Below are 10,007 nucleotides of genomic sequence, written 5' to 3' on the forward strand. Positions count from 1 at the left end.
GATCACGGTCGGGCTGAATCCGGCACGCCTACGATACGGGTCGTGAGTGTTTTCCCCCTGCCAGGTTGTCGCCCCTCGAGGTGACCCCTGGCGAGGGGTTATGAAGATTTTTTTCCTCCCTCGCAAAAAAAGGGACATTGACCTCGACATATGTTGTCAAGGTTATGATCCGAGTGACCTCCAACAGATTTTAGGCGATCGTCCTTCGTTAAAAAGTTATTACAAAAAAAAGTTTGAAGAATGGTCTCTCTTGTCTACTACAGGAACAGAAATTTCCTGCTTTAAATACTCAGCGTTATTTGAATGCTTGGCGTAAATCCGGAATCTACCTTCTGTCGACTACATACATTTGATATTAGGGCCTAAACAGCGAAGGTCTAATATTAATTATTTTCTGGTGTACTTTTATAATTACTTACTTATGTCACTCTTTATAATCAACCGCTATTTATATGTACATTAGTTTAGAACTTTGAAAATTACTAGAAGGTGGTCGAAACGTTAGTTTTAGGTAGATATATATTTTAATCTTGTTTGATTTTTATGTTTAATGTCAACTGTATTACATTTACATTAAATTTTGTTTGATTTGGCTCGTAGCTATTCTTATTGTTATTTCTTTTATTTAAATCTGTTGAGCCATTCTTTATTATGTATATTTGTATATTTTATAACTTTTCACACGAAGCGAGGTCCATCCCACTTCCCTCCTTGCCAAGGGACGCACGACTTCCACGCAAATCAACTTTCAACCTCATCTCCCTCCGTGCCGAAGAGCGCACGACTTCCATGCGAAGCGACTCTCACGCTAATTCCTCCTTTGCTTAGGGGCGCACGACTTCCACACGAAGCGACTCCCACCCCACCTTTCCACGAAACAATTTATAAAGTTGAGGTTACATCGGATTTATTGGAAGGACGTGGGGTGAAAGTTGCTTCGCGTGGAAGTCGTAAAATATACACTACTCAATAAAAAATAGGGAACACTTTAGAACACGCTCAAAATTGTGCAATATTAAGAACACCACAACTCGGCGAAAAATTATTGCACACACAAAATCAAAAAAGCATTTGAAAGCTTGAAATCTCTATTTTCGAAATCGGTAATTTATATTTCATCTGACTGATTTTTTATGGAGATATACGGACACAAATGGATACCCGTCATATATAAAAAATTTTTTACAAACTTTACGAAGATCTATGGCGTGAAGTAAAATTTACACAAAAATGCGGTTTACGACAGTCGAAAGAGTGAACTTTACCTTCAATTTCCTTTTTTATTGATTGTTGTACGATTTTTTTCCACCGAGTTATTGAACGTTAAAGTAGAAGTGATTACTTTTGCTTCATCGTTCAATAATTCGGTGAAAAAAATCGTACAATGTTTAATAAAAAAATTAATTAAAGGTAAAGATTCACTCTTTCGACTGTTGTAAACCGCATTTTTGTGTGAATTTTACTTCACGCCATAGACCTTTATAAAATTTGTACAAAATTCAGATTTGAAAGGTATCCATTTGCGTCCGTACAGTTCCGTAAAAGATCAGTCGGATTGAAATATCTATTACCGATTTCAAAAATAAAGAGTGCAATTTTTTAAATGCTTTTTTAAAAATCTCATTACAATTATCTTTGACGAAGTTATTCTATCTTGAAGCTAAAGGATCATTTGGAATTAGCGTTAAAAAGGCCAATATCAAGGTTTACATATCTCTGCGAAAAATGATTACGAAATGTTCAAAATAACCGTTTTAAAGCTTAAAGTCATAACTTTCAAATGCTTTAAATCATGTTTCTATGTAAAAACTTTATTACAAACGATGCTAATTTGAAGTCGATCTTTTAAAATTTAAAAATAAACTTCAACTTTGTTGACGTACACGGAATAAAAAATATTCTCAGTTGTGTATCCTGAAGAAAAGGACAATATTTTGCTTTCTAAAATGACGTATCTTTGACATTCTATAAAATAGATTTTTCTTGAAAAATTTAATACGCATATCTAAAACTAAAAAACACTTTGGTGTAAAACATATCTCTTACATTATTATATAATGTTTTTTTGAGGGATTTTTTCTTACCATTTCTTGAAAAATAATGTTTACTGTCTGCATTAGCGTTATTAAATGAAGATTTTTTATTCCGTGCACGTCATCAAAGTTAAAGTTTACTTTATAATTTCAAAAAATCGACTTCAACTTAGCATCGTTTGTAATGAAAATTTTTACATAGAAACGTGATTTGAAGCATTCGAAAGTTATTGCTTTAAGCTTTAAAACGATTATTTCAAATGTTTCGTAATCATTTTTCGCAGAGATACGTAAATCTTGATTTTGGCCTTTTTAACGCTAATTCTAAATTATAATTTAACTTCAAGATAGAATAACTTCGTCAAAAGTGATCGTAATGAGATTTCTAAAAAAGCATTTTAAAGATTGAATTCTTTACTTTCGAAATCGGTAATAGATATTTCAATCCGACTGATCTTTTACGGAGCTATATGGACGCAAATGGATACCTATCAAATGTGAAAATTTTGTACAAACTTTATAAAAGTCTATGGTGTGAAGTAAAAATCACACAAAAGTGCGGTTTACGGCAGTCGAAAGAGTGAATCTTTACCTTTAATTTGCTTTTTTATTGAGTGCTGTACGATTTTTTTTCACCAAGTTGTTGAACGTTGGAGAAGAAATAACCACTTTTGTTTCAATGTTTAATAACTCGGTGAAAAAAATCGTACAGCACTCAATAAAAAAGCAAATTGAAGGTAAGGATTCACTCTTTCGACTGCCGTAAATCGCATTTTTGTATAAATTTTACTTCACGCCATAGATCTTCATAAAGTTTGTAAAAAATTCTTAGATTTGACGGATATCCATTTATATTCGTATATCTCCATAAAGAATTAGACAGATTGAAATATCAATTATCGATTTCGAAAATATAGATATCAAGCTTTCAAGTGCTATTTTAATTTTTTGTCTGTGATCATTTTTTACCTAATTACGATGTTCTGAATATTGCGCAATTTTGAGCGTGCTTTAAAGTGTTCCCTATTTTTGTTGAGTAGTATATTTTAAAGCAGGAAATTTTTGTTTCATATAATAGAAAAGAAGACACCATTTTTCAAACTTTGAATCTGAATATCTCAGAAATTATAAGAGACCGCTACCTAGTTGTTAAGGCAAAGTTACTCAGAATCATGACCTTGTCAACATTTGTCAAGGTCAAGGTCATCGGCGCGGTGTCCCTTAAATGCATAATTACCAACTATTCTATATCCTTCCTATTGAGACGAAGGGGAGGACCTCGTTTCGCGTGCAAAGTTTTGCGCTCCTCGGCAGGGTGGGAGGTGGGATGAAACTCGTTTCTCGTGAAAAGTCGTACGCCCCTAAACAGGGGAGACGGACCTCCTTACGAGTGGAAAGCCATTACGTAAGCAAGGAAGAATATAGAATAGTTTATAATATATAACAGAAATAGATTATTACTTTTTCAAACTTCTTTGGTAATAACTTTTTAATGAATAATGATTGAGAATTAAAACCTGTTGAAGGACACTCAAGGTAATGGTCTTGACAACATATGTCAAGGTCGAGGTCATCGGAGGATAGTCCATATTTCTGCTTAGTTAATATACTTTTATATGCTCCGATAAAATATGAAATATAAAATACACTACTGTAATTGTATTGCAGCAGTGTATTTTTTATTTCATATTTTATTCGTACATTACGACCACAGTTGCATGCTTTTTTTTTATCATTTAACCAACGTAGTGCGAACATAATCACAGACATTTTCTTACATTTTATTACAACATAAAGTGCAAACATAATCACAGACTTTCTTATTATTAAAATAAATACTCTTTAATCATATTTCTTTCCGCATAACTTAATATTGAACTATACAGCACATTATGCAAAAAAAAAACAAAAAACAATACGTTATAACATTTTCAATACAGGCGTGGACAGTCTGCGTGGGTGTCACTATATAGTTAATGAATACGCGAGAAAAAAACCGAAAATTTTTCTCATCAGCTGAAGAACCGGAGATTTTTCCTCAAAACTGGAGTTCCAGTCGAAAACTGGAAACATGGCAACTGTGCTGGTGATACTTATTGTAGAATTTTACATTATAAGTTGAAATTATAACCTTATTTTGTAGTTATATTCTCTTTTAAGTTGAGACACTGGAGTATAAGACAGCAATTTAAAAATCGTTATAATTATAAAATAAATAGTAAGTTTGTTCTCATAAAGTTCCATTTACATTGACCGTACAGTTTACAAGAAATTTATATTCTTAAATGAAATGCTAGAATATATGTCAAATGGACGATGCGTGTACATCAAATGAGCATTTTACAACTTTGATTTTATCATTTCGAAAATATTTAGTAACATATAAAATTAACAATAATTAAGTATAATGACATAAGATATATTGATAGTAATCATTTTATTCCATTATTTTAATCGTTTTACGTATTATTATTAATAAACTGTCTGTTGACTAGGAAGTAACGCCAGAACCTCCTTAATGATAGGATAACTCCGGTGTATACGTTGCACCTATTAAAAACTTAATTTAATAAGTATTGCTTACTATGTTTATAGTAAACAAACTATACCAGTAAAAACTTTGTACTGTCTACTACTATGAAAAAAATATTAGAAATTATATCAGTAAAAACTTTGTACTGTCTACTACTATGAAAAAAATATTAGAAATTATATCAGATATTATATCCGAAATATTTATTTTTCATATTAAAAAATAAACGTTTTGAAACCCTTGCATTTTTGCCACGTATCCCATAGGGGTGGGATATATGGCTACTCATAGGGGGAGGGGGGGATATGTACGGCTCATTAAAAATTTACAAATAATGCATATAAATAAGACGTATAATGACATAATAATTTATAAAATATGTTTATAAAGTTTTATTAAGGAATAAGAATGGTAAATATGTACATGAAATAATAAATAATAATTATGATCTTCCTACATATATTACAAATATTATGACATGAGGTACGTATTTCATATATTACGTTTATTGCATTTAGTACACTGAATTCAATCTGCGCACTTCGTATGCTTTGGGCATAAATCGCGCTCGCTAAAAATGCCGTATATCCCAAACATGTGGGATATACAAGACAACAAACTAAACAAAGAATACGAAAGCAAAGCTCTTGTATTTTGCTATACAACATGCTTTACTATTCCACTACACGTATGTATTACGAAATAACGACTAAGTCTTTACATTAATCATTTTATATAGATTATATTTATGATGACGTTACTTATTACAGTGACAAATCGATTCAACTCACAATAAATTCATTAATATTAACAGTAAGAAGCTGAAATCATAACATAATACTAGTATAACATAAAGACATGTAACATAGTAGTTACGGGAAAATTACCCCTACTCCTTCTATTTTTTCTGACTTCTGCGGCGTAAATCCCAGCGCGGCGTATTTGCCGGAGTTACCCAAACTTTTTAATGTAATAAGGAAATGATAACGATTTAATTCTATTTAAAAAAATCTGTCTTTTTGAATATGCGATGATGGAATGTTGGCTAAACGCCGACCTTGTTTTTTCAGTCTTCGCAAGACTGTGCAGCTATGTATAATTGTCGATATGCAATCTGCTTGCTAACGACGTCGACGTGTATCGAGACCCGTACGTAATTAATCTTCGAACACTGGTCGGGCGGAGAGGAATCAAAGGATAGCGAATTCGCTTGTATTGTGAAACTTGTTTATTGAATTGCTACGTCGCGCTGAATAAATGCAAAGGGATGTTTAAATTCGTGGAAGTGAATTAAGAGTATCGAGTAACCCGCGAAAGTTTCTGAATTTCAAGAAATTAACAAAGTTTGAAGCACTAGTATGATGTGCGCACGAAACAGAACGTTCCGAAAGAGGTTTGGCGTATGCAGACCAGGCGGATCAACGCCTCGCGCGAGAAACAAATCCGCTCCTTCGGCTAAATAAAATTCCCCTATTACTACGTTGTGTTAGTATATCGGCGCTCAGCTTTGCCGAAACTGCACTGAGAAAAAAGATATAGTATTAGTAACAAAAAAAGAGAATTATTCACAAATGGCCGATTATTATTGGATTACTTTGTTAAAATTACAAAATACAATATTTTTTTGTAAGATGAACAAAATTTTTTTATTTAACAGTACAAATTTATTTGGTTACTCACGTTTTGTACACATCAATGTAAAATTTGGTTGCCATTACAAAATAAGTATTCTTTTAGTAATTTCAACAAAATAATCCACTATAGTGGAGCAAGGAGTGTTTCGCGGAGCTATCAGAGATGGCGTGTCGTCTCGTAAGAGAAATTCAACGTCTACCTCTATAAAGCCGAGACGATTAGAGACTAAACTTGTGGACTTCTCGATTCTCACCACACCATGATCAATCATGGTAATTATTTTTTCAGAGCGATTAGTAATCTCAATTGCTCTAAATCTATATGTATTTTTGCTAAGCTAAGGAAATTTAAAAACGTCAAACATAATCACTCTGTAGAAAGTGAGAGATACTTATATATTATTCATTTTGTTCCGGTAACAAAATGTTCTATTTCTAATTACAAAAGATCTATAAACATCATACAAAACAGTTTTGTATCATTAAATGATCAGTTTAGTTAATAAATTCAACAAATTAATATTGTCGTGATAACCAACGGTTTGATTGATCATATATCAACAAATAGTTTTTGTGTCAGTAACAAAACTTTGGTTATTGGTACAAAACATTTCTCTTAGTGTGTCCAACTTAGGTAAACGTAATATTTTTCATGGCGATATCGAACGGCGAACACGTTTGCCGAGTAACGGCATATGTATTCTTGACGGCGAAACGCCATCCGGACATTTTGACTCGGCCACGACCGCGGCCGCGCGCGAGAGCGAAAAACGGCGAAGCGAAGGAAAACGAACTTGAAATCAGATTCCCCAGTGACGTGTATGTACATACATATTATTTTACGCCGGTGTCATTCATGTTAGAAATTCGCTTTGAAAAACACTTGCCATTCAGCAATCTGACGGAAGAGAAAGGAGAGGGGCTAGAAAATTGGACAAATTCCATTGAGCACGAACGAGCGTGTCCGAAAGATCGGTTCTCCGCAATACGCTTAAGTTTCACTCATAATTTATGCTTAGAATGTCAATGAGCTTCAATCTAAACAATATCGATGAAAGGAATTTTCACGACTGTAAGTGTTTCAAAAAGAAACATCGCATTTATCTTCCGTTACCTAGCTAACATATACAAGACTGAAATAATCTTGTAATTTACCTTATTTGTAATTCGTACAGACACTGCAGACACATTGGTACTCAATCGTGTCATATATTTGTAGTAGGGTAAGTGGTCCAACAATGAACCATGTAAATTTCAGAGGCTCGTATCTCTCTCAATTATTGAATTGATGGTCTGAATTTTTGCATACAGTTTATGAATTTAGTTGACTACATACTGTAAATAATAACTTTTAAATTATCCCTGAAGATTAGTCACAATTTCGATTATTTTAAAAAACGGGAAATAGTTCATTGTGTACAAGGGGTGTTACACAATGAACCATGCTATTTTTAATGATAAAACTACATGTTTTATACTGCGAATTGTTGGGATTATATTAGAGTTTTGTTATATTTTAAAATGTTTATTTATAAAATAGATAATTATAAGATGGTGAAAATTCACAAGACCAATCACCGCATTTTTCTTTCGTTTTGAGTGAAAACGCGTCAAATGAGTATATTTTTATTGAAATTTTAGGTGGAGGGAGGGGCCGTATTCTAAATAATTATTACAATGGATTATTATTTTGAAGGTTATCATAAAAAAGGTTATATGGTCTACAATATACCATGTTCATTGTTTACTACGTCAAAATGGTTCATTGTAGACCACCTAACCTTTTCCACGATAATCTCCTAAATAATGTGATAAAATAATGTAACAGAAAAAGTTGCTTACAGAATAATAAAGTCAAATGTGCACTCAAAACTATTGCATAATGAAAAAAATGATAGGTATAACAACAAAAACATAAAAAATACGTAAAACTTACGAAAACAATTTACTTTGTAAAATTCTTAAAATGTGACATTACATGGCCGTCCATGGCGCGATCTGCTAAATCGACTGGGGAGCCGAGGAGAGGTTCAAATGCGAGTTGCTGCATGATATAGCAGCACAATCTGATAACGTCGCATTTACGAAATATCGCAATGGTTCATAGTGTACTACTGGTTCACTATTGGACCAAGGTCCGTGGATTGGCGTTGGAGGGGAGAAGGTCGTTGCATGGCCGCCATTTTCGAGACAGCGAGTCAGTGTTAGTGTACGTAGGTGCTACAGCTATTAATTGTGTGAGTGAGCGAGTGTGCAGTAAAAGTATGTACAATGCCAGGTTGTTGTGCAAAAAATTGCAAAAATAGAAGCAAACATGGTTTTCGAATGTTTTTGTTTCTTCGGGATGAGAAACGAAGACATTTGTGGGCTGAGAAATGTGGTAAAAATCCAACACAGAATTCTGGGTTATGTGAGGTATGTAAATATGTTATCGGTTTTTTTATTATTATTAGAATATATTAAGTAGAATATATTTAAACATTTAAAAAATGCTTTCTCTTCTATAGTATCATTTTGATGATTTGCAATTCGATAATCGACGAGAGGATGGATGGCGGAAATTGAAACTCAATGCAATTCCAACTATTTTTGAAAGCAACGAAATTAATTCTGATATATTAAATGATCAATCTTTAATTGGTAATAATTCCAAAATAATTCAATTATTTTCTTGTATTATCGTAAATATAATTTATAAACAGATATGCATATACAGGGTTGTCCGTTTTAATCTATCGATGCGAATATCTCAGAAAGTACGCATCTGATTGAAAAGTTGTAAAGGGAAAATTTGTTTATTTAGATGGGGGACATCTAATGACACCGAACTCGGCCCCCCACCCCCACCCCCGGGGGTGGGGCGGGGGTCAAAATTGAAATTTTAAATGGGTCGAAAAATATGGAAGTTTTGTTTCGATTACAGCGCCATCTGTCACGCATCGAAAAAAATGTTTGAGACAAAACATTCATATTTTTCGACGCAGAATCAGAATCTGTAATAAAAAATCGGGGTATCCATTTAAAATTTCAATTTTGACCCCCGCCCCACCCCCGGGGGTGGGGGTGGGGAGCCGAGTTCGGTGTCATTGGATGTCCCCCATCTAAACAAACAAATTTTCCCTTTACAACTTTTCAATCAGATGCGTACTTTCCGAGATATTCGCATCGATAGATTAAAACGGACCACCATGTATATATATAATTTTACACAATTTTTACTGTTTGTACGACATAATATTCAACCAGAAAATTGTGCTAATTTATCTAATTATGATTTATCATGTAATGACAATTTTGGATATAATAAAAACGTTACTAATGAGAATTTACCAAGTGAACAACAGACTCTATCAGTCCCAATTGCCGTACATGCAAGTGTTCAAACGGATAATGAGATAAGTGGACAGAATTTACAAACAATGTTCATGACAAATGAAGAAGGAACTATTCGACAAACCAATCAAATCAAGTATTTGCTCAAACAATTAAAGGAAGAACGAGTAAAAGCTAGTACTTTCAAATCCAAATATGAAAATGAAAAAGTATTGCGATTTAAGACAACAAAAATTATGAAAAAGTAGAAGAAAAGATACACAATATTGTCTGAAAAAGTAGAAAAATCACCAATTTTCAAAGAATTTAAATCAGGACTTTCCAAGCGAGAGACTAACTGGACTCCGCAATGTTTAAGATTGGCCACACAGATAAGATATGCTGGTAAGTTCCATAATTTTTAAACTATTGTTCATTTTTATATAAAAATTAATATACTAATCTCAATACTTACTCTTTACAGTTGGATGGAAG

At 33.1% G+C, this 10,007-nt stretch overlaps 1 pseudogene; it reads left to right on the forward strand.

Moving 5' to 3' along the window:
- Positions 1 to 8,471: 8,471 nt before the first annotated feature.
- Positions 8,472 to 10,007, forward strand: part of LOC108764517 (uncharacterized) — a 3,692-nt pseudogene continuing 2,156 nt past the window's right edge.

This window comes from Trachymyrmex cornetzi, unplaced genomic scaffold, assembly GCF_001594075.2.
Source record: "Trachymyrmex cornetzi isolate Tcor2-1 unplaced genomic scaffold, Tcor1.1 scaffold430, whole genome shotgun sequence".
In the NCBI taxonomy this organism is placed as follows: Eukaryota; Metazoa; Arthropoda; class Insecta; order Hymenoptera; family Formicidae; genus Trachymyrmex; species Trachymyrmex cornetzi.